This window comes from Lutra lutra, chromosome 14 (assembly GCF_902655055.1).
Source record: "Lutra lutra chromosome 14, mLutLut1.2, whole genome shotgun sequence".
NCBI lineage: Eukaryota > Metazoa > Chordata > Mammalia > Carnivora > Mustelidae > Lutra > Lutra lutra.
The window spans coordinates 71,736,663-71,760,957 of record NC_062291.1 but is presented as its reverse complement, the minus strand read 5'-3'; the positions used below and the strand labels follow the sequence as shown (position 1 = coordinate 71,760,957).

The window sequence follows — 24,295 nt, the reverse complement described above, 5'->3', positions numbered from 1 at the left end:
TTCGCAGCGGTCCCATTATGCAGTCTCTGCTCTCATTGTAAATTCTGTCAACGAAGTCAATCTTATTAACTTCCGCACTGGTTCACACATGACATTTTCTTCAATTTTCTTGCTGACATCAAAAACATCAATTAGCAGCCCGAAAATAGGAAGGAACGAATGACAGCGCCTGATAACGTCGACTATTTGAAGCCAAGGGTAAATCTATTCTCCAGTTCTGAATGCGTTCATTACAATTGCATTTTCAAAGAAGACCTCCAAATAGCAAAGAGAATTAAATTTATCATCTAGAAATGCCTAGAAATTGTTTTTTTAATCCTATGTCTATCTCTCAATCCCAGAGCGTAATACAAAGTATCGCAATTGAGTTTTATGATAACATGTCCCAACTTTAATAGAAAGTTTATAAAATATGCAGCCTGGACCACACTTATTATCAAATAGCAACTACAAGGCTTAGGAAAAAAATTCCCCCAACAGATTGCAGCCTTGCCTTGTAGGGTCCATCCATTTTCCTGGGCTGTCACTGTTTGCCAGGCAAATGTGTAGATGAACACACACGAACAACACACACGAACAACACACACACACACACACACACACACACACACAAACACACCAGACAACCAACTGGTTGGAAAGTTTTTTAAAAAGAAAGAGAAAAGGTAACTGAGGTCTACTGTTCAAAACACAAAAGTTTTAAAGTTTTAAAGTAACCAACACTCTACATCTCTAGTAAATTACAATCGTCTTACTACCCACATACCCTTCTCCTCTCTAAGGAACGAGTTTTCAAATAAAATCTCCATGGCCCCAACACTGACCACCCCAAGACATCTGTAAGCCTTGTCCAAACAGTCCAAGCCTGGGACAAAACAATTACTCATCTGCCCAATGCACCCCACCTAATTATCACCCATTTCACTCTTATTGACTTTTTTCCCTCCAAAATCAAATAAATAAATAATAAAAATGTCAAGTGTTCTCCCTTGCACAGAAAAATTGAAACGCCCGCGAATAAATCCTATAACCCATCTGCTGGGCTGAGCCCAGAGAATCTGGAAACAGTTGGAGATGGACGGAGAAGACACAGCACCAAAAACTTGGTTTTTACAGTCTCAAAAGGAAAGCGGTTATTTATTTTATTACTTATTCATGGGGGCATAGGGGTGCGGTGCGAGTAGGCACGCGTGGCCGCTGGGCGAGGCACCGGTATCACATCTCCCGGGGAGGGAGGGGACGCGGCTCCAGAGCCTGCCCCAGACACCACCTCGGACTTCAGGCGAAACAGAAAGAGCAGCCACCCCCCAGTAAACAGATCGCATTCCTGCGGCCCATTGATTTTTTGATCTTTTGACATTTTTTAGTTGCTTCCATTCCCTTCCTTGTCTTTTCTTCAATGTCACAAAAGACAAAAATGTCTAAACAATTGAGGGCAGGGATATCTATTAGCTGTCAGTTTGCTGTTTTCCCGGCATTGACTAAGCGCGCACCACAAAGAATGCCGAGAGCTGGTAAGATGACAAATTATATCATTTTTTTCCCTTAAATAAGGATAATCATATTCCAGTACCTTGGCTTCTCCTAGCCAACCAAAACATGCTGGGAGAAAGGGGAAAGAAATCTCATTGTATCCTGTTCTGCAATTTCTATTATATGAGCTACTATATTTGTTGAGAAAGGGAAAAGAGAGAGAGAAGAAAATCCCTTCAAGGGAACGTAGTAACGTATTTCGGGTTGTAGCATCTGAGAAGCAAAGCAGATCTTCCTGATTATTTTCCCCTAAGAACTGGTTCCATAGAGCAAGTACCACATTAATAAAAGAAACAATTTGTTATACTTAAGGATGAAAGACTGCAAAAGAATGAACTGATGTCCCCTAAGTTATTTGTTTCCCCCTGAAGACAAGCAAAGCCATTCTTTCAAAGCAGTTAAATTGTAGATTTGAAGTATGGCCAACCTCAACTTTTCTCAAACCTAAAATCTGAAACTTATCATTCCTATAAATAATGCCCTGACAGGAATGCTTTAAAAATTATTTCAAATGGGTTCTCCCTGCCTGTGATTTGACTGCAATGAACATGTTGTACATGTTCTATGATTTCAAAGTTAAAATTCAAAACACACTCGTGCCGTGCTTTCCTTCAAAACCAATAATCAACGATTTATGGACAAGAAGGCTAAAATGGATCAACTTTGCACTTACATTTGAGAAGACTAATGATTTTCTTTCAAGGAAGCGTGCATTAAGATTATAGTTTCCGACATATATTTTTGCACATAATAAAAATATTACAATGTTTGTGTCAAAAATCAATTTGCTAGAAACCTATTTTATCACAAGGAAATGAATTTTAACCCTTTTCAAAAGGGGCCCAAATTTGTAGGAAGCACTTTTTTAAAAAGAACTTACAGTTTAGAGTAGCTATCTTGTGATTTTATAAAAAATTATTTCAGAAATAAGCAAAGGAATCTCCCGATTTAATCTGTACTTTTATTTCTATTTTGTTTCTATGGACTCCTACTTGACATTTAACATGCAGTGTTTATTTTTCTATTTTCAGCCTCTGACAGAGACAAAATATTTTAAGATACTAGTGTATGCTTGTACTTTTACAATTCAAGGGAAAATAGTAATTAGGTGTAATGTTTAGATTTCAAATGATTAAAAAAAATAACTAATTCAAATTCAGGAGGAACAAAGCCCTATTATACTTTTAAGAACTGTATGAAATCCCCCCCAATAACACTTCAAGTGTTCAGTTTATGGTTTTCAGATACAGATTCAAACCAGCAAATACAAGAGCAGATTTATAAACTCAAAAAAGGGAAGGGGGGAACATGGTAAATTAAATTTTTCATCAAACTATCAAGATAACATGTTTGTAAACATAACCAATCCAATCTCTGCTCTCGTGATAAACTCATTTCTGCACTGATGTCAGCTACATACACCAAGATTTTCTTAGTAGAGCATACCATAGTAAAAGAGATTCGTTCAAATATTTTAGTAAAACAGGACCAAACTTCCCTAAATCATTCCATAATTATAAAAGACGGGTATCGCTAAGGATCTCTTTCTCTATGTGTGTGTGTGTGTGTGTGTGTGTGTGTATGATGTTGATGATGTTGTTAAGGTCTTATTTAGATTTATGAAACAGAGTATGACATTAAAGCAAATCATTTAAGGGGATAGACGGGGGAATCACAAGAGGCAAGCGAGCGCGCGCGCGCGCGCACATACACACACACACACACACAAACTGACCACAGGTTGCGGATGGGATGGTCGGTAGTTCTGCTTTTTAAAACCACGCGCTGTCCTTGAAACGGAGGCCGCACACAGCTCCATTAGATACAGATCCAGTGCTCTTGATCTATTATTTACAAAGAAAAACCCTTCACTGCTTAAGTGCCCCCTTCTACTTCAGCCTTCCATTTCAACAGCATCAAACAACTTATGGGGGGGGGCCACACACACAAGATACAACTTGTGTTCATCACAACGCCCATGCAAGTCAAAATTCCACTTGGATGGGGAAAAAATTTTAGAATAATCTGAACACGGGGTGTTGGCTAAATGACAAACAAACGAGAGGTTAGCTCTGAAAAAACGGATTGTCATTTTCCAATGGGCTATGCGAGGTTTTATGATCAGTGTCTAAGAGGAATTTCCACCAGAAAAGAATGGGAGAATTTTTCAGGAAAACCATTTTTACCTCAAGGATGTGAAAAGAGTGTTTTCAAATTGTATATTTGGTATGGGATTCCTTAATTATCCAGTCTGCTCTTTGAGTCAAACTGCATTCGATCTAATTAGTACGCTTAGATCTCACCTCCATGCTGAACTTTAAACTCTCTGAAGCCAATTAAAAACTATTTAAATGAATATTAAAAGGATTCCTGTGATCATCTCTGACATGAGAGAAAACATGCTTTTCAGCAAAAAATGGGTTTACACAGCATGCCTACATTTCACAAAATATTTGAATGGAGTCTTGCATTTAATCTGTCTATTGCCCTTCCTCCCGCTACCATCCGATGCTCTTCCCTGGATGTTTTATCATCCTTCTTCAGCCATATCCGCCGCCGACACAGTTTTAACTGCAATTAGAACTGTTTCATTATTCAGTGCTCTTCAATTTTCAATAACTTATTAAGATTTACTAGATGGGACCCATTTCCCACTTTCATTTTGATGCACTATTGAATTGAGCACATCTTGGCTATGGACCAGTAAAAGTTGGATTGGGGGAAAAAAAAATTCCTTAGCAATTTCCAGTTTGATGAGGCAAAGCATACTAACACTGCAGTCAACATCAAGTTAAATGCACTTTCTCTCCCTTTCCGGCCAGGCCTTGAAATAGCTTTTTGAGAATTAATAAATTATTCTGTTTGCTTCTGAAATTAAATGCTCCCATGCAAAGCCGTTATAATTAACACCACTAAACGTGTTAGGTTATACTAAAGAAATCCTCGCAGTATAATTATATCAATGAGTCATTTAACTCACATATATTAATTCAATTTATCTTCATTTTGCACCGTGTGGACTGATGGATTGTCATCATTAGAAATGACAAAGCTCCACACTGGAAGAAAACACAGACCTGCTAACGCTATGACTTCTCGCAAGACCACACATCATTGCCTCCACTAAGTGTGCCCACAAGTTACCAAGGGATGGATTCTCTGCTAAGGACCAGAAAGTCAGGGCTTCTGATCAGGATGTGAAAGAGTATCAACTGCAATCTCTAGGACGTGTAAACCCGTCAATTAAAACAACAACAACAACATACACCTCCCATACACAAATCTCAATGATACCATGTCCTAAGAACATGAATCATACTCTATTTTTGGTATTAGAGAAAAACTCTCTAAAATACTCTTTGGGAAAATGCTACACAACAAATACCATTTCCCCCAACCATGCGACCTATTGATAACATTTCTGATTTAAAAAAGAATGAATGAAAGATGCCAAAGCAAACATCTAAGAGAACTGAGCTGGGGATACTGTCAATAAAGAAGATGTTACCAGCCAAAGCAATTCCGGGACTGTTCATCAGGATTTCCTTCTGAAAACTCATAGGATTAGAGGGGTCATGATTAAAATTTTAAAAACTACTGAGACCATATTTGACCTGTAACAGCTGATGATCAAGCTAAATCCACCCTGATAGCCATCCCAGGGTTTGAAAAGTGGAATCACGGTGGGAAATCCGAGGCTATGTGGCTAGCTTTACATATGATTCTTAAAAGGCTGAGTTTTAGATTTAACATCTTAAAATACCTGACTCAATTATTTAGTTCCCTCTTCCTCTTAAAAAAAGAGATCCTTGGCCCAAGTGAAGTAGAAATCCTTGGGTTTAAGATGCCCGTAATGGCATCATTCATCTCTAGCTTCTCTAATTTGGACAGTGGGGAACAAAGGAAATTAGTTTTAGTTTCCTTAAATGCTGGTAGGAAAGAAGAGAAACCACAAAACTCTCTGGGACTAGACGTGTGTGCAAGGACTAACAAGAATGAAGGGTCACACGTTCTAAAGGGGGCATAGCTCCTTTCTCCAGGCAAAGTTGCCAGCCAGACAGAGCCCCCCTAAAGAGAAAGCATCCACCCAGCCATTGCTTCCAGCCCAGGTCAGCCCTCCTTAGAAGGGGGGATGCCTTATTCCTTCTGATTCAGCTTTTCACAGCCATGACCAGTTAATCAAGTACTGGGAGGTGGGGGGCAAAACTAAACAAGCACATCAGGCTTTCATGAATTACAAGTTGTGGATCTGGTCAAAATTAAAATATTTCAAAATAATGCACTTAATGGGAATTTTTGCACTTCTGTGCTAGAAAAGGACAGGCTGGTATGTCTCCTCCCCTGAACTACAGAGACAGATACAGACGCTGTCAGGGTTTCACTGGCCTGACAAGGCAGACCTGGATGGCCAGCACTTGGGGCTGGTTTCCGATTATAGAACCAAAAGACTCCTGTCACCCATATGGCCCCTAATTGAGTACTACTGCAGCAATATGACAAAAATAAGGGACTCTGCTTTACAGAGAACTGTGACTCTCTGTTAGAACCCAGAGTTGAAATTAACAAATGGATGGGAAGGGGAAGAAGTCATTTTCTCAACAGCAATGACACACAGAAACTTACCAGAAAGGCATAATAAAGGAAAGAGACTTTAAAAAAAAAAAAAAAAAAGAAGGATCGAAATTTACGGACACCTCCCTTTATCACCTCATATGCTTAAAATACGTATTGCTCACCTCTGCATAAAGACAACCTTCTACCAAAACATTAGAGGGAAGAGGAAGGGGAAAGGACAGGACAGCATGATCCTCTGAAATCCCTAGGTTTTCTTTAACAAATAAATGATGTTTTTGTGGACTCTGAACCTTTACTTTCACAGCAAGTTTAGCAACAGTGACAGGGAAAGTCACCCAAACCCAGTAAGTGGATTGAAACTCTACTAAGTAAGCATAGAGACTTCTTGTGCCCTTTACAGTACAGGTGCATTTTTGAGAAGTTAGGTGCACGACACACTCAAGCTTCATGCAGGTGTCACAGGTAATTACAGGGCTAAGGGGAGGGATTTTAAAGGAAAGCAAGTCCTTCAGAGCCCTTCAAATCACTTATTGGATGCTGATCGTTTCACCCCTGACCCCATACGGGTGCTGGATGCCAAGAAGAAAGGTGTGTGTGTGTGTGTGTGTGTGTGTGTGTGTGTGTGTGTGTGTGTGTGTGGTGTGTGTGTGTATGTGTACATACCTGGGCCCTTACAGGGACAAGATAGATTTTATAGACAAGACAGCCTCTACCTCTTTCCTAAGCAACTTGTAAACACACCCACAGGCTAACATACAATGGGCACAGCCAGCAAATAATAAAGTAAAATTAAATTATGTCATGCCTGCACCACAGTTCCGCCCATGGGCTGTCTCCTGGAGCGCGGAGCCAATGTTCCTGCCGCAGTGCAGAGACCAGCGCAGCAGAGCTGGAAGTGGGAGCTTGCTCCTCCGCATTCGCACAGATGGAAAGCATGTTGCAATCCCCGCCTAAAGCGGACTGTGAAACTGGTTTCAAATGCAACCAAGCATCTTAGTACAGTCTGGACAGCGGTGTTTTTTTTCCCTCCCCAAATCATCTTGTTTTTGTCTAGCACCTTTCTTCAAGGAAGTTTAGGAGGGACTACTTCTCATAATCAAATAAAGTCCTACATGACAACAGCCTCATTTTACAGACAGAAAAACACACTCAGAGGATTTAGAACTTACTCAAGATTGGAGGGTTAGTAACTTTAGCAAACGGAAAAGAGGAGGAGAAATTATTGCTGCAATTGTCATGAACATAGTAGAAATCTTCCCAACCTTCTTCCTATTCACTGATTCTATAAATACTGCTTTGGGGTCTATTTCATGTTCTAAGCACTATGGTTACAACCATCCAACAGCTAACAGATACACTCCTGGGTTACCTTGACAGTATTTGGATAATCCAGTCAACTAACCTCAAACAGAAACCAGTTCTGTATAACTACCCAGGCCAATGTTCAACTCCAATAACTCTGTCTCCTGAAAAATATAATTGAAAAGCTTGCTTTATATGCCAGAGAAGAAGCACAAGTTTTTAATCACCCCTTTTTTATAGTTTTAAAAGAATCCCAAATACTAAATTATGCTGTCAAATCATCTCAAGATGAACAGCTATTTGCACCAGAGGTCAGAGAACATCACAGACTTGAGTAACGTGGTGTTAACAATCAGACACTGTGTTTTTCACACCATCCACAACTCGAGCTGTTGGCTATTTTGTTTGACCCATACAGTTGGCCAAATTAGTCTATGCTTGGGACAGAAACATCACTGGTGCTCAGGGAGTGATCATGAATACCAATTAATACTAATTTGGATTTCTTCTCTTTGACCCAAATAGCATGCATGGGTCTTGCTGGTATTACTGAACCTAATTCCAGGGCTACATAAACTACAACTGCTCGAACGACTAGCATGGGCTCTTAACATTTTTAGCTGTTTTTCCAACTATAAATTAGATAAAATATATGGACGTTGAGCTCAAGCATCAGCAATTAGAATCTACTTCATCCTTCTCTGTAATTTTGGGGCAGCCAAGCTTTGAAAAGAGAAGAGCTTCCTTTACCAAAAATGTGTGTAGTCCATGGTTACCGCCATGTCTTAAGTACAAATATACAGAATAAATTAAGCACCAGGCAGACACTCAAGAAATGCTTATTGTAGGAATAGATACATAAAAACATTACTACTGAATACTCCAGAGGAAAATTTTTTCTTAAAAAACAAAAACAAAAACAAAAAACACCTCCCACAGATTTCAAAGAACATGTTGGGATCATAAATTCTTTAAATACAGTTTCTAAAACTGATTTTTTTACAGCTGTCAGACTATGATGGTCAGATGAAAAAGGTATCTGAAGCCCATGAAACAACCAAAAGTTCATTTTTACCTAAAAAGATACATTTTTCTGAAAATGCATACTTTACTCAGACATCATAAAAACTGATTCCTCTAAAAGCGTTTCTTAAATTCAGGGGAAGAAGCCCACAGTTACAATGCTTGTTTTAAAACGAGAAGACTAATGTTTAACATTTTCTAAACCTGTCTCTTCAGTGGCTTCAACAAGTGTATTTTCAAAGTGTAAGCACAGCAAAGCTAATTTGTATTTAATTTGTTATAATCGTCAAGCAAGAGTCACTTTTTGAAAGATCTATAAAATAGTATACATTCTGATGTAAGCCGCTATTTAATTAGAATATTAAAATTATCAAAGAGATAGGTAAAAAACAGCAAAACCAACTACACATCTATTATGTTTCAAAAGACATAAGCAGACAATGGCTACATGGCATCTAAGCCTCTAGTTTACCGGAGCTGCCTGGGGGCTTCACTTTATATCCCCAGACCGCTGTATGCCCCGCCCCCCAAGATGCCTAACTTGTTCTCCAGCCTTTCCTATGCATCTCCTTTAAATCGGGCAACACTCACTCCTTGATGTTGATACCAGTCTCTATTTTTATAGATGGCAAAACTCAGGCTCCCGGGGGAATAAAATAATCTCCCCTGGATGTGTCAGTAAGTGGCAGAGTCTGAACCTGCACTCAGGTCTGCTCACTCTTCCCAGTCGCCAAGACTAGAGCCCCCTCAAATCAATACCACACGACAGAGGCTGGAAGGAAAAAAGCCAGCGCGGCAATTCTAGAGCAAGAAGTACACTCCTGCCTCTGGTCAACACAGCAGGTAAGGTGGCGTGCGTGGCGTGCGTGGCGTGGCGTGCGCATGCGTGCCTGTGCGCGTAAAATGACGGCGTCAGTAGGGTTTGCGGTGGTTCCCTTTACTAAGCGAGAGCACGGTTGGCAGGTATGTTGGCACAATTAGGACAGATAAATCCTCAAACAGCCTATCTGCTTTCTGATTTTTAAATAAACAAAGGGGTGAACACTATAATCAGGATCAGAAGTGCTTCTGAAAGACCAGATGGCAAAAGGGAAGTTACACCAAAAAGTCACTGGCAGGGAACTGGGAGAGTTTGTTATTCCTAAGGTGAAAGAAGTGATTTTTAACAAATGTGCTTAACTGGATGCCTGGAGGAAAACAGCTACCTCCCTGCAGAAATGAGGAGTAGGCCTAGGGCAGCCAGTGTTCTGCGAGAGTGGAGGAAGCAAAGGCCGGTATTTAGACGTACTCAGGGGGGACCCCGTCCATACTGCAGGGGGCTCTGCCGCGCTTCCTGCATAGGCCCACCTCGCCCAGCTCTATGGTTGGGGGTTTCTTGGGGATAACGCAGACCTAGAAAAGCAGTCAGTGTGGAGACCACACGGATGCCTGGAGGTCCCCAGAGTCTTCCTCCTTTTCTTATTACTCAGGAACAATGGCATCTCTGTGGCCTCAGTGGCTTCAGTGCGAACCTCTCCCCCCGACAATGGCCCCATTCAATCCCCCACCAAGAGTGATTGCCCCAAGTTTAACGGCCTGTGTTAGGAGAGCACCGGACACAAAGGGGGTGTTTCCAGGTTCAGTGAACACTTTACTTCCATTCATCAGAGAAGGAACAAAAGCGAATCCCCCCTTTACCTCAGGGAGGACTGAGGCTGGGCTCTGTCATCTCTACCAAAACGCAAACCTTTTGGGGGGCGGGGGCACCACATTGTGTTTCAGGATCAGAGTGCAAAGAAGGTTCCTGATTATTTCTACCTTCACCGCCAGTACATTTGCATAAAAATAGGATTCTTTTGTCCCCTAAGAAGAACCAAGAGGAAGCTGAGCCAAGAGCCTCAAAGGGGGACCCCTGAAGGAAAGGGAGAAAGTAGTTCCCAAAGACCAACAAGGTCAGTAGATGGACCTTAAATTACACTTTGGAAACATTATTAGGAAAATAGCCTACCTCTTCCTTTGCTTTAAATTTTTATTAGGATTTATTGCTATTTTTATTAAGGAACCTAATGTTTACTTTGTAAAATTATTTTAATTACTAAGTACTGCTAGCAGCAGTTAACCAGGATAGGCTACTTTAAGAAACACCCTTTCACATAAACCAAAAGTGTTATTTCCCTAATTGCAAGTGATATATCTTGATCTTGACCACAGATTTCTATAGCAATCTTGGGTATCAGTCAACAGACCTCATTTTACTAGTTGGTTATAAGGCTCAACTTTTTTGGGGGGGGGGGGGTCTGTAGAGTTTACACTAAGTACTAAGACTCGAAATAGCACTAGTCATACCTCCCTCTCAGAGAGACACCCACCCACCCCTTTACCCAGCCAAGTTGGATTAGTCATACTAAACAGAGCCCATTCCCAACCAACTCCTCAAGCTTTGGCAGGCCTAGTCCAGCTGACATTCCCGGCCCAGTTTAGCATTACATAATGAGAGCTTCACTCCCATCATGGGCTGCAAGTCAAAACAAACTTGCTGAACTTGGAGGCAGGGCACCAGTTTGTTTCCCAGTAACAGGACAGGAGACTTGCAAGGGGCAGAACACAGTTCTAAGCAAAAACTTAAAAATCACCAGTGAACTCTTGAATCTGTTCTTACTGTGGTCAACTCAGTCATACTTGCTTTGAGTTCAAGTACTAGAGATCCCCAACCTAGACACTTAGCAAGTTTTATCACATAGTGTTGGTGTCAGACTTGTTTTCAATGAATCGTTTTCACATATTTCTACGTTTGAGTTTTTTAACAAAAACCCAGAAAACAACACTGTAAAAGAATTCCAAAATATCAGTCCTCTGGGAAAGAAGGTGGTGGGATTATATCGGATGATAAAATTCCCTGCCAAAGGCTAGTTGTTTCTTTAGCATTCCAAACATAAATGAATGGTAAGATCTGATTTTCTGGATATTGCTGAAGGACAATATCCATTGCTGGAAATGTTTCCAATACTTGCTGTGTGTGAATTCCAGCTCACCTCTTCCTAGTTAATTGCCAACAGGTGATTACATCAGTCCACGGTCATCGCCATCATGAGCCTCCTGATCAACATTATGTCAACACCCAGGGCATCCCAGAAAATGAGGATTTCTCAAGTGGAAAATAAGTGAATTCATACTGAACACACATAACTTCACACAATAATCTAGAAAGAGCTTAAAATTAATGGCATTCAACAGGAATGGTTCACAAAGTCAAACTCCACCTTGAGTAAGAGGTGGCGAGGGGCGGGGGGGAGACGCCAAGAAGTCCGGACAAAGCCTGGATTCTATCACGATCTGACTACACATGACCTTCTGGCAGCCATCCCCTCGCTCCAGGCCTCAGTCTCCCCGGGTTTACAGAAAGGACTGTACAGGACAGGTAGGTTTGATTACCAGTCACCTCTCATAACCCCAAGATTTTTTTTTTTCTATTTGACAGACAGAGATTACAAGTAGGCAGAGGGAGGCAGAGAAAGAGGGGAGGAAGCAGGCTCCCTGCTCAGCAGAGAGCCCGATGCGGGGCTCGATCCCAGGACCCTGGGATCATGACCTCAGCCGAAAGCAGAGGCTTTAACCCACTGAGCCACTCAGGCGCCCCTCATAACCCCAAGATTTTAAAACTGATTCTCCCAACCTGCCCACCCTGACCACAGTGAACAGATTACTCTTTGGTTGTGGCTAAATGCTCCAGGAATTACTTGTGCCAATACGTTATGGCACTCAGGTCCGTTTCTCTGATATAACTTATTTCTTGCACCAGAAGCCCAGACCCTTGTGCACAATAATGTTACCAAGAGCTGCTACTACCCATAAGGTAATAATTTATTACTATCTCTTGACCCACAAGACAGTCCCAGTCTATCTCCCTAGGTAACCTTTATTTATTAATTTTTTTTTTAGTCCCGGAGACCACATGTTTTCTTAATAAATCAGGAATCAAATTAAAAACATTGATCCCCAGAGCACTAAGGGCTGTTGGCGCTATTCTAAATAGCTTCAACTTACGGTGCTTTTAAAATTCCTTTGCTTTCCCCTCCTTCTAAACTGTAAGAGGCTAAAATGCTCAGACTCTGGTCTGTCTGGAGCCCACAGAAGTTGTGCCCCACAGACAGAGATGTAGAGTAGATCTTTGTGATCAGAAGGGAGGCAAAACAAGACTAGATGTTGAATGAGCAAGAATAAAAATGCAGTAAGAAATCCCACTAGGTGGGCAGAGTGGAGGAGGAGAGGGGAGAGAGAAGGTGGAACCAGAAGGATCCTGGTCACCAGGCAGAGTGAGGATGAAGAAGCAGAGAAATGGGTCTGGCAGCATCTAGACTCTGGTCAGAACCACAGGCCTGGTAACTCCCCAAACTCCGAAGGCGGGCTTGTCTACAAAACACCCACTTGAACACGGCTTTCTTTGGCAGTCTCACTACTAAGATCATTCACAACCAAGGTGGAAGAATGCAACAACTGAGGGAGTTTTTATTTCCCAGGGGCTCTGGGGGCAACTTCTGATGATGCCTCAACAAGGAGCAGACCTCAGGGTGGACTCAGTCCATCTTGTGCCTGCACGTATCCTCAGCATCAAAACAGCACGTGCTTCAGAAGCACTCTGTCACATCAGGCTCTATGGGCCTGGCATGTCCTAAGAGCTGGTACCCTTGTTATGTTATTCTAAGAGCCTGCAATACCTGTTTCTAAGGCTTTTTCGTAGTCGGTGTGCAGAAGCAGAAGATGCCTGTCTTACGGAGTCAAGTGAATGGCCTTTGGAACAGCTCGGTCAGAAGTCTGATGTGGAATAAGTGGGGTCTGAATGTAGGGGTCTCACTTGCAACCCTGCGTCACTCCACAACTTCTAGTCCCCTCTAATCCTCGTCTGCCAAGCTAAAGAGATGGTATGGTCTTGTCTACCTGAGAACCTGGCCTGGGAACCAGGTCCTTGCCCAGACAGAAGAGTAGAATCAGCATTCCTGGAGGGTCATTCAGTATTGCAAAAGCTCCAGGCAGGTCGTCAGGCATCGTAAACAACCAGGAGCAGGGCTCAACAATGCAGAGACACTCACGATGAAGTTGAAAGGGGAGCTTACTGTGTATTTTTTAGGCTGTTTGCAAATCGGTTAAGACACGGTACTCTCTTTGTCCTACAACTGCAGGGTACTATACAGAATACGGTGTGGTGCCACCAAAAAAATTACTCTGAATGTGTTGCCCTGAAAGGGATAAAGAAGAGGCTGGGAGCTGGTAGCATTAGGGATAGAATCTCACTTCTAAGACTTTTCCCCCAGTACTTCTCTATGCCCCTCCCTGGTGTCCAGATGACATCTATTAAATTCAGGCACTGCTCCACAAGGGATCTTGGCCTCTGGCTAGGAGAAGAATAGCATCAAAAAAATTGCTTGCCAACAACCCATAAATTTAAACAAGTCAGGATGGCAAGAGGAGGTTGCCTGGGAATCATCACAGAAGAGAAGTCAAAAGCAATGTGGTTTAAAATGGGACACACAGACAGATACCCCTCCAGCAGGATGTTCCTTCTTTCACAAAGGCAAATCCTTAGGGCTTCCATAAGGATTAGGAAATCATCTCTTCACCCATGTGACCGCTTACAGTCTTGAAACTCCAAGGAAGGTTTTGGTGGAGATGGGAGGGAGTAAAGGATCTCCAGTGGACAGCACATCTGACTTGACTAAAGGCATCAACCCAGACCGTATAGCCCATCCTCGATCTCAGGAAGGGGGTGGGTGAGGGGAACAACATACGTGCAAGGGCACAGATGTCATTCCCACACAAGTGGGGGCACAACTTGCATAATTAGAGCCCAGTCCTAGGGAACTCAGAGTCCTGGCTCCACTGATTCATTCCTCCCGACCTGGGAAGGGGTCTGTCTTACTCCAGCCTCAAGGGTGAGGTCCCATACAGTGGAAACTGTTGAAGCTGTGTCAGAGCTTCCTGCTTTTCCTCCTCCTCCGAACTTAGCCCACCATCATGGGGAGTGGAATGCAGCAAAAAGGACCACACGCTGTGCAAATATATGCTTTATGCTCTGGTCCTCACACCCACTCACACAAAAGACATACCATTAATAAGTACAAAAAAATGTGCGTTTCTTCCCAGAGCCATCTTGCGCAGAATCCCTCCCCTCATTAGCAACCACCTTTAACATTATTTGATTCTGAATTCAGACCAAGGCAGACGTGAAAAACCAGGGAGGCTCAGCATTTACACATCTAAGCTCACTCTGCAAAATAAACTTTCCTCTTTAAAGCCCCGTTTTAATCACTCTACCAAGTGGCCTAATTTTTTTCCCTTAATTTGCGGGATCCAAGCAATTTTTACTGTGGGTGGTAACAAGAGTCTAACTGTTTCTAATTATTTAAAAAACAAAACCACACACACAAAACAAAACAAAACAGAAATATATGCTGCCAATTGCCGAGAGACTCAGAAGCCACAACTTCCGGTAATAAAGATTTTTCTTTCCAACTATCATAAACCAGCGGATCTGGAGAGCATCTGTGTGTCTGCTCGATGCTTCCCGTCCATGACAGCAGTGAGCTAGACCCATCCACATTACAGAACAGGGGGAGACAGTGCGATGGGGACGTAAGCACCTCGCCTTTGCAAACATATGAAGACCCAGTCTTTAAATCCTACCCCTTAACCAGTTACTCCTAGTGGAACTAAGGACACTGTTGTTGTTGTTTTTTTTTTAATTTTGTGCCACCATTTCCCTCTCTTTAAAAATGAGGACAACAGTCCCTACCTCCTGGGAGACTTAATGGGTTAATAGATGAAAATCACTTCAACCAGAGCTGATACATAGAAAGCACTCAATAGGGGCGCCTGGGTAGCTCAGCTGGTTAAGCGTCTGCTTAGACTCAGGTCATGATCCTAGGGTTCTGGGATCAAGCCCTTCATTGGGGCTTAGTGGGAAGCCTGCTTCTCCTTCCTCCCCGCTCCTGCTCGCTCTCTCACTATCTCTATCTCTTTCAAATAAATAAAATCTTTTTTAAAAATTCCACTACTACCTTATTTCTATAAATAAGGTATTTATATAAATAAATACCTTATTTATAGAAATAAGGTAGTAGTGGAATGGGAACCATATTGGTTTTTCTCTCACGGACTAGCTGTGAGGGTGATCAAGAATATTACGAAACACTGGAGCCAATGCCCAAAGGACAGCAGATTTTTAACAAATGGTGGGTAAGTATTAATACTAAACCACACCTCCCACTAGGGAGCGAGTTCACGTTTCTTTCTTCCCACCAAAGAGAGGAATTAAGAAATACCCACTGAGAATAAGTCAGAGCTAATGTTGACAGATGCTTACCAGGTTCTATGTACGCCATCTGCCTTACACATACAAATTCACTGAAATCTCCCAAGAAATGGAAGGTAGGTACAAAAATTCCCCTGTTTTATAAATGGAAAAACTTAACCTAGACAGGCCTCTGAAAGATATACATGCATGGTCATTCAGCTAGCCAGTAGCAAAGCCAGAATTTGAAGTCATGCAATCAGGACCCCAGGCTCCTAATCCTTCCATGAAGCAGGCTCTGCAGTAACCATAACCAAGTACCAAAACGACATCCTCTCTTCTTGTGAGGTAAACTACCTCCTACCAAAAAGACTTGCAAGAACTACAATTTTGTCATTAAACTTGAAAGCTGGAATAACACGTAGATGCTTTTCATAGGAAATCCAATGGGAAGACCATGCCTGTAAAAAGACCCAGAAGGAGGAGATCAATGCCAAAGAAGGAGGCAGAAATTTCTTTGGGCTAACTTGGACCTCAATCTCCACAAAACGGCCCTGTTCCACTCAACATGAAAAAGAATCCCGCACAATCCTTTACTGTCCAACCTTTCTTTCTACCCTGCTTGTTAATCATGCCTGGAGGGGGGCACTAACTTTAACTGCAGATAGTCAATTTTGTTAATGGAATTCTAAGCCTATCCGTTTCAGTTGGGAGGATGAGAGCATCTTTTGCTGTGTTTCTCTAAAGTAAATATTTAGTGCTTTCATCTTTTAGTGCCCTAACATGCTATCTGTCACCCAAGTAAAAAAAAAAAAATAAATAAACCTTCTCATGTGAGTGTTTGTAGAAATGATATGATGCTTCCAACGTCAATCAGACAAATGGCGAGGCCTTTCAGAGGGGAGCTGGGCGATCTCTGTGCTCCTCGGGAGGTATGTAGGGAGAGTTACGGCACCCAGGCCCCATGGTTACACTTGCACCACTGGTGAAAATCATGCCACTGGCTGGCTGTCTCAAGTCCCCTATCATTTCAATCCAGATGCAGAAAAGCAACTTGTTTCTAACCTGCTTTGGTCCTCTTGTTCGGCCTAGGTACCCAAGCTTGCATTGCACTGCTTAGCAGTGGTGGTGGTGCTTTCTTTAAATGAAAGCCATCCTCCATCCGCCTGGAGGACATTCCTCTACAGAAACCTGGTGCCAGACAATGGTAGTTTCTTATCAGCAAAACTCACTCCTCTTAGCTGAATCATCAATGCCCTGAATCTGCCGAACTCTGAGAGGCTCCTTCAGCGAGGCAAGTGAAAGGCAGGGAGAAGGGGGTAGAGCCAGGAAAGTCAGGTCACTTTTGTAGAAGGTAGTTGTAATCCTTCTTCTTGATTCTAAACAGTTTTTGGATGCCAGAAAGCCAGAAGGAGAGCTACGACTGTGTTTCTGGATGTCGCCTCCCCCATAATATCTGCTTTCTGTACTGGGTCACTGTTCCCACTTATGGCAAGGCTCCAGGTAATTCCCGAGACAGGAATTAGGTGACACAAGAATGTACATGTGTACAACAGCCTTTACCTTCCCCAGCGGAAGTACGTGTGTACAACAGCCTTTACCTTCCCCAGCGGAAGTACGTGTGTACAACAGCCTTTACCTTCCCCAGCGGAAGTACGTGTGTACAACAGCCTTTACCTTCCCCAGCGGAAGTACGTGTGTACAACAGCCTTTACCTTCCCCAGCGGAAGTACATGTGTACAACAGCCTTTACCTTCCCCAGCGGAAGTACATGTGTACAACAGCCTTTACCTTCCCCAGCAGAATCCACACTGAAGGCATCATCTGCTGTCCAGTCAAGTGTGACAGTCTGAGCAGGGGACCTTCGAGGTCACCTCTGCTCACTTCTCAAGAGGAGGACAGGCACACACACACATTCCCACATTTCACTTTTCCCTAAGAAAGCATTAGCTCTGAACCATCACAGGTGAAGCAGTAGCTCTGTCCTTCCTGTGCTTGTCCCAGCTTCTCCCAGCACCTAGCTGGAGTCACCAATGGTCCTGGAAGCGCCTTGGGTGCTCTAAGCCTTCAATTCCTGCCTTTACTGGAGTAATGGGACAAGTGAGGACAGCCAGGGAGAACCATGTTGGGTCAACAAAAGCTACAGAAAATGCACTGTCTTCATTTTATACATTATCCCTAAACCTGGATAATCTGTCCTGACATCTGGGAAAGAATAATAGACATAATTCAAAGCAGAATATTCCCAAAGTTGTTACATATCACATTACTGCCTCTACAGTTAGCAATCACATATATCCTTTGTCCTTTTTAAACTATTTGTCTGTGGCCACTGTCAGAATTAGGAATGAATTCTCCTAAATTCACAGAATGGCCCAAAGCCTACTGGGTACACGGCCAAGAAGAGCCAGTATAAAACAGAGAAAATCCAACCAAGACTATCAGTAACTAACAAGCTGACAACCAAGGCACCACGGGTACATCTCCTGGGCTGAAGAAGGCACAGAGGAAGAGCAGAGTCTAATAATCAACAGTGAAAAATTAACCCTCAGAAAGAGAGATGAATTAAGCCCACATTACCTTTCAAATGGTAAAAAGGATAAAAATGAAACCTACATTTCCTGTGACTAAGAAAGGGACAACATGAGAGTGTGTAGAAGATGATGGAGCAGTTCTGTATCCTGATCGCAGTGGGGTCATACAAATTTATGCTAAAATTTAGAGCTGCAGACCGAAAGAGAAATTAATTTTGTTGGATGATAGATTTTAAAATACAGTTAACCCTTGAACAACTTGGGGGAGTGTGGGGGGAGGGGTGATAGAGACACTGACCCCCCATGCAGTCAAAAATCTACATATAACTTCTGCCTCTCCCAAAACTTCACAACTAATAGCCTACTGTTGATCAAAAACCTTATCGCTAACATAAACAGTCGATCAACACATATTTTATGTGTCACATGTCTTATACATTATATTCTTACAATAAAGGAAGATGGAAAAGACAACATGTTATTAAGAAAATTTTTAGGAAGAGAGGGGCGCCTGGGTGGCTCGGTCAGTTAAGCGACTGCCTTTGGCTCAGGTCATGATCCTAGGGTCCTGGGATCGAGCCCCACCTCTGGCTCCTTGCTCAACGGGAACCTGCTACTCCCTCTCTGGCTATTGCTACTCTGCCTTCTTGTGTTCTCTCTCTCTCTCTCTCTCTCTGTCAAATAAATAAATAAAAATTCTTTTAAGAAAAAAAACTGTTAGGAAGAGAAAATACATTTACAGTACTTGTACTGGATTTATCCAAAAAATCCACACAGAAGTGGACCCATGTTGTTCAAGAGTCAAGTGTGTGTGTGTGTGTGTGTGTGTGGTGTATTTTTTTAAATCCTACATCTCAAAAGAAACCTGGTCCCCACATCTAAAATCAGGGGCACAAAAGCACACACAGTAAGTGCAAAACTGAAAAATAGATGGTTGGCAGGTGACCCAGCCAAGCAAAACTGCAACGAGGAAAGCTATCTGCCCCATCCCCTTGGGGATCTGATCTGAGTCCATTCTGCTGTCCAAAGCAGGACAGGGCCAAGGAGAAAGGAGGGTCCCATTCCCTTGAGAAGTGAACCTATCTGTGCATGCTGAGAGCCACAGGCCCAGAACTGCCCCACTTCCATTAGGAACTGCGTGTGTTCCGGAAGCTGATGCCACAAGCTGTCACCTCTCTGCCCAGCTCCACCCATCTATCTCATGCGTTCGTGAGAAAGCGGCAACAGGAAAGAAACATCCAGGAGACAGAGTTGTGAAGATCCAACAAGCTGGATGTCTCTCTGGATGGTTAGCAGTTTCTTCCACTTTCTGGTAGAGGCGCTCCTCGTTTCCCAGGCAGAGGGGACTGCTCACTGGTCACCCTGACTCCCAGTGAACCACCAGGCCCGCCAGAAACCCAGCGTGGGGAGCCAGGCTGAGCAGCAGTGATGGAGAGCTCTCCCGATCCCTGTGTCCCTGGCCCCATAGCTCACATGCAACCCCACATCCTCTCCTGCCAACTCTTGTTTTCCTAAGCAGCGAGAGGCCACCCCCGGGGCACGGGGCTGCATCGCAGGGGTTCCAGCAAAGCTTGGCAGACACAGTGACTGCTGGGACCCGGACATAAATCCAGTAGAGGCAGCGTGCCCCCTTCTGTCACTCCAGTTCCTTCCCACCTCCCTTGCCTCTCACCTTCTTTCTCTGGTGACTTTAGCTCCTTCCTCCATTGGAAGGAACTGACTTTCCAAAACAAAAACTTTTACTCTGAGCACACACAGTCCTCTTACTTGGACCTGCCCAGAAAAGAAATGTTTCTCTCCTGCTGCACGTCCGCTCGTGGGGGCATGGGGGCATTTGGCCCCAGACACGTGCGTGTGCACACGGATAAGCACACATGCCCCAGGAGGTTTCTAACTAAGAGTCAAACACTCTGTGGCTGTACAAAGGCCACCTCCTTCCTCGTTTACAGCTCAAGTAGAGGGGCCAGCGACTTACTGAAGGTCCACTATGGAAATGACAGCCAGCGCTTGCGCGTGTCCCCATGAAGGATACTACGCCACGTCCGTCACCTTTTTCCCTAAAGCAAACAAAAAATGACAAGCTGTCCACTACTGCATTTTTTAACACAAACAGGCTTGAAAGGGGACTTTTAGAGATATGATGGACAAAGTTGGAAATGTGAGAAATAAAGGACAGAAGATGATTTAATTCTTTGTATTGCCTCTTGCTAAACCAATAGCATCGGACACAAGAAGTACATTCTGAATCAGGACCGGCCTGAGAAGGAAGGATTAAAACTCGGATCGCCTACTTTGCTCACCTGACAGTAACTGCCCTAATAAAAATGAGTAAACGCAGCTCCAGAGTCTGGGCTGAACTCTGGTTCCTGTTCTCAGATTCCAAACATCTACCTCCATGGCATCATTAAAAACACCAACAACAGGAAAGAACTCGAGGAAACAGAGATGGCATGACAGACAGACAGACACACAGACTGACGTGACAGGTAATGTCACAACCATAAGTGGAAAGTACCCACTCCCTCTTTTCAAGTACTGACCAAGTCATTTGATCAGGGGAACCTGTAAGGAATTAAAAAAACAAACAAACAAACAAAAAACTTCAGGCTAATTTAAACCCTTCCTGGACACAGGTTACCCTATGAAAAAGTGATCTGTCACCTCACAGAATTACAAAAGGGGAGGGCCCACAACAATAAACTGTGTGGGTGATAACGTGTCACGCATCAAAAGTCAAGTCTTCTCTATTAATGACCTTTGTCACACAGGACGCCAAGAAAACATGTGACTCACAAAGAATGGGGAAAAGGGAGGTCGTCACAAAGATAAGAGCTGTGATAGAGCCTGTGGCGCCTGGTGGACGTCAGGTGGCCCGAGAGGAATGGCCACAGGGCAAGGAACATGTGCACCTCCCACAGCGGTGAGCTCCTTGCCAACCTCCAAGCACTCGGTTGCCCTGGACTTCCAACTCCATATACTAGCCTCACAGGGTGAGAGGAAAAGTATAAGAAGTGAAAGGAACAGTATTCACAGCATTTGGTCCAAGGAATGGCAAACAACATGGGAAGAAGGGCCTAAAATGATCCTGTCCCTCTCTGGGCCTATCTCCCTGGCAAGTTGTGTCCAAGCTGCGTCAATCACATAGGAGACAGGCTACATCATGATACACCGGGAATGTGATCTCCCTGAGGCATCAGAAATTCCAAGTGGGGCCAGACAGGGTCCATTTCTACCACCGGGGCGATTCACAGGCAGAGGAACTCCACGCGACTAGTCACTGGACCGGGAAGGATTCTACAAGGAAGCTTTGCAAGGAGAGAACACGAGAAAGGAGGAATAACAATATGGATGGGATTGCTAGCAGGACTGAGAGTCAATCTGGCCAGGGGCACGAACTTGCTGGTCGGCTCGAACGGGATGATCCAGGGCTATAGCATGAAGCTATGGGTCCTATACAGAATACACATCATGAGGACAGTATGGACTGGCGACATTTTGGCCTTCGTCGGTTTTAACTCACATCTGCTCCCCACAACTGCACTGCAACAGGGAAATTCCACAGTCCGTCAGCACTGGGGTGATGACTAAGCCTACTAAGGGATCCCCACATCCAGAATGGGCAACCTTCAGAAGGTTCTCAGAGACTCTTCATGGCAAACATAGGAAGGCGTTTCCATCACAAGAGATGGAAAATAAACAGAAAACTACTGCATATAATATGATAGAAGTCTGCCTGTGATTTTTAAAACACATCTCTTAAAAGACGGGAAGGAAGTCTGTCACAATATTAACTCTGCGGGGTGCCTGGGAGGCTCAGCTGGTTGGGCATCGGCCATCGGCTCAGGTTATGACCCCAGGGTCCTGGGATGGAGACCCGTGCTGGGCTTTGTGCTCAGCAAGGAGTTTGCTTCTCCCTCTCCCTCTGCTCTCCCCCTGCTCGTGCTCTTACACGCTCTGTCTCTCTCGAATGAATAAACAAAAAAAAATCTTTAAAAAAAAGAAGTTAACTTTGCCTTTGAGAGGTACTTTTACTGTTTTCTCATTGCTTCTCTATGTAATCGGGAGGAGGAAGAAAATCACTCTGGCTTAACAGAATGCAAAGTTGCAGTGCAGAGCTTTATAAAGCAAATACTTCTCTTTTAATGTACTTTGTTGTGTAAATCCAGATTTTCCATACATAACATGTATTGAAAACTAGAGTACCAAGGAAATGAAGCAATATCTATATTTGTTTCAATGACTAACAAGCAAAAATAAAACTTCAGCTGTGATGCCATGCTTTTTAGAAATCAGACATATAATAAGCCACAGATTTATAGGATGTGGTCTAATAAACCTAAGAAAAGTTTCATTTCCTCCTCACCAAAGTGGTTCACTCCCTGTCTGTGCGACCAGCTTTTTGCAAAGTTAGCAGATGTCTCTTTTTTTTCCTTAAATGTGTAAATTGAGAGATTAATAAGCACCAACAATAATAATGTGCCTGCTGAATACACACGCACACATGCTCACTCACTCACTCACTCCTATATCCCTAAATATGAAATGAAATGGGCTCAATGCTAGCAAAATGGTAGGTCATCCAAAACATCAAAAGGGACAGACCTTGCCATCTTGCTAATCCCCAGCCACTGATGTGGGGGTGGGGGGGGGGGTGGGGGGGGTTTAGAACTCCTAGAAAGGGGGAAGCAAGGAATGAGGAAAGGAGTCAAAGAACTTTTCAAAAGACTGCTCGCAAGCATTTCTGTGAAAATGGTATTAACTCAGCAATTACAGGAAAAAACACTCTTTCTTATCTGAATGCACTTATGCCACGGGTCACACCCTATTATTGTCACTATTAAACATGTTAATAGCCCCAATGTAATGACTTTGTGTGGCTAGCTTTAAAATGCACATGAATAGCTAACTAGAAAAAAGTGACTCATGCCTGCCCAGGTGGATATTGACTTTCTTAGTCATATTTACTCAATTGGTCTACCAACCTTAACTCCCTGGAGGAAAGTGCCGAAGTGATAGACTCCAGCCAGCTTGCAAGGATAGACAGGGAGGGACAATGAAAGTTGAATCCAGCTGGGGTAGAAGGTGTCCTGAATGTCATACTGGTAAAGCAGAAACTTGACTTTCAATGTCCTGAATCAAAAGCTTCCTCCCAGCCTTTGAGGAGGCAGGGTGTTGAACAGGACCCAACACACCTTCTTTAGCAAGTGGAGGATGGTTAGTACAGAAGGCAAGTGGTTAGTATGAAAGGCTCTGACCCATGGGCTGCTGCCATGATCCTCAGTAACAGCAGATTTATGGCTACACCCCTGTGCTGTGTGAGCCCAAGCACTTGCTACACCTCCCTGTGGCTCATTTGCAAAATGGGATCACAGCATCCCCCTCCTTGGATTGGGGTCAGGTTGTGAAGAGTTACTATGAGCCAAGCCCTTCCAGAAGCGCCTGGCTCGCTGTGTGAAAATCTCACTGTGTGAAATCTCACTCTGATGGGCATTTCCAGGCATCCTGGGAGGTGCCCCCCCACCCCCAGAAGCACGCTGGGCAGCTCTTCCACGCCTATCCCCTTTTACAGACACTGGGAGCGAATCAGGGAGGAGTGGAGCCCCTTTCCAACAGATGTGACGAACGTGAACTCAATCCTACTTCTGACTTCAATCTCATGTGGTTTCCACGATGCTACCCAGAGCCACATCTCACATATCCATGCTGCGGATCAGGGATTTCCCTGTCCCACCACAATTCCTGAAGCAGAAAGTACTACACATGGTACATCACTAACTATTCCGTGGAAACGTCTACAGCTAAAGCAAGCTTTATAACCGAGTTACCCAAGCAGTGGCTGGCCCATCACACAGACACACTCTCCGTGTGGGATTCCCCAAGTATCCTGCTGTGTGCTCGTGCCAGACACCCGCTCGTCTGGCCAAGCCCTGCTCTGTACACTTCGCCTCACTGTATGCTCACAGCAGCCCACGTGTGATTTCCCCTTTGCCAGCAGGGAAACCGAGGCACAGAGCAGCTGGGTAACTTGCCCAAGTTCCCACAGCCCATGAGCAGTGTCTGTGTG

At 43.6% G+C, this 24,295-nt stretch overlaps 1 protein-coding gene and 1 long non-coding RNA gene across 47 annotated transcripts in view; one reads left to right on the top strand and one right to left on the bottom strand.

Annotated features, from left to right (window-relative positions):
* Positions 1-24,295, bottom strand: part of TCF7L2 (transcription factor 7 like 2) — a 200,738-nt gene that overhangs the window by 50,564 nt on the left and 125,879 nt on the right. The window lies entirely within an intron of this gene.
* On the top strand, positions 9,357-14,410 carry LOC125084329 (uncharacterized). Of its 2 annotated transcripts, none has more exons than XR_007122601.1 (3): positions 9,357-9,396; positions 10,262-10,364; positions 13,982-14,410. It is a non-coding gene; the product is annotated as an uncharacterized LOC125084329 (long non-coding RNA). The 2 variants fall into 2 exon arrangements; XR_007122602.1 differs by having other exon boundaries at positions 9,377-9,396; positions 10,281-10,364.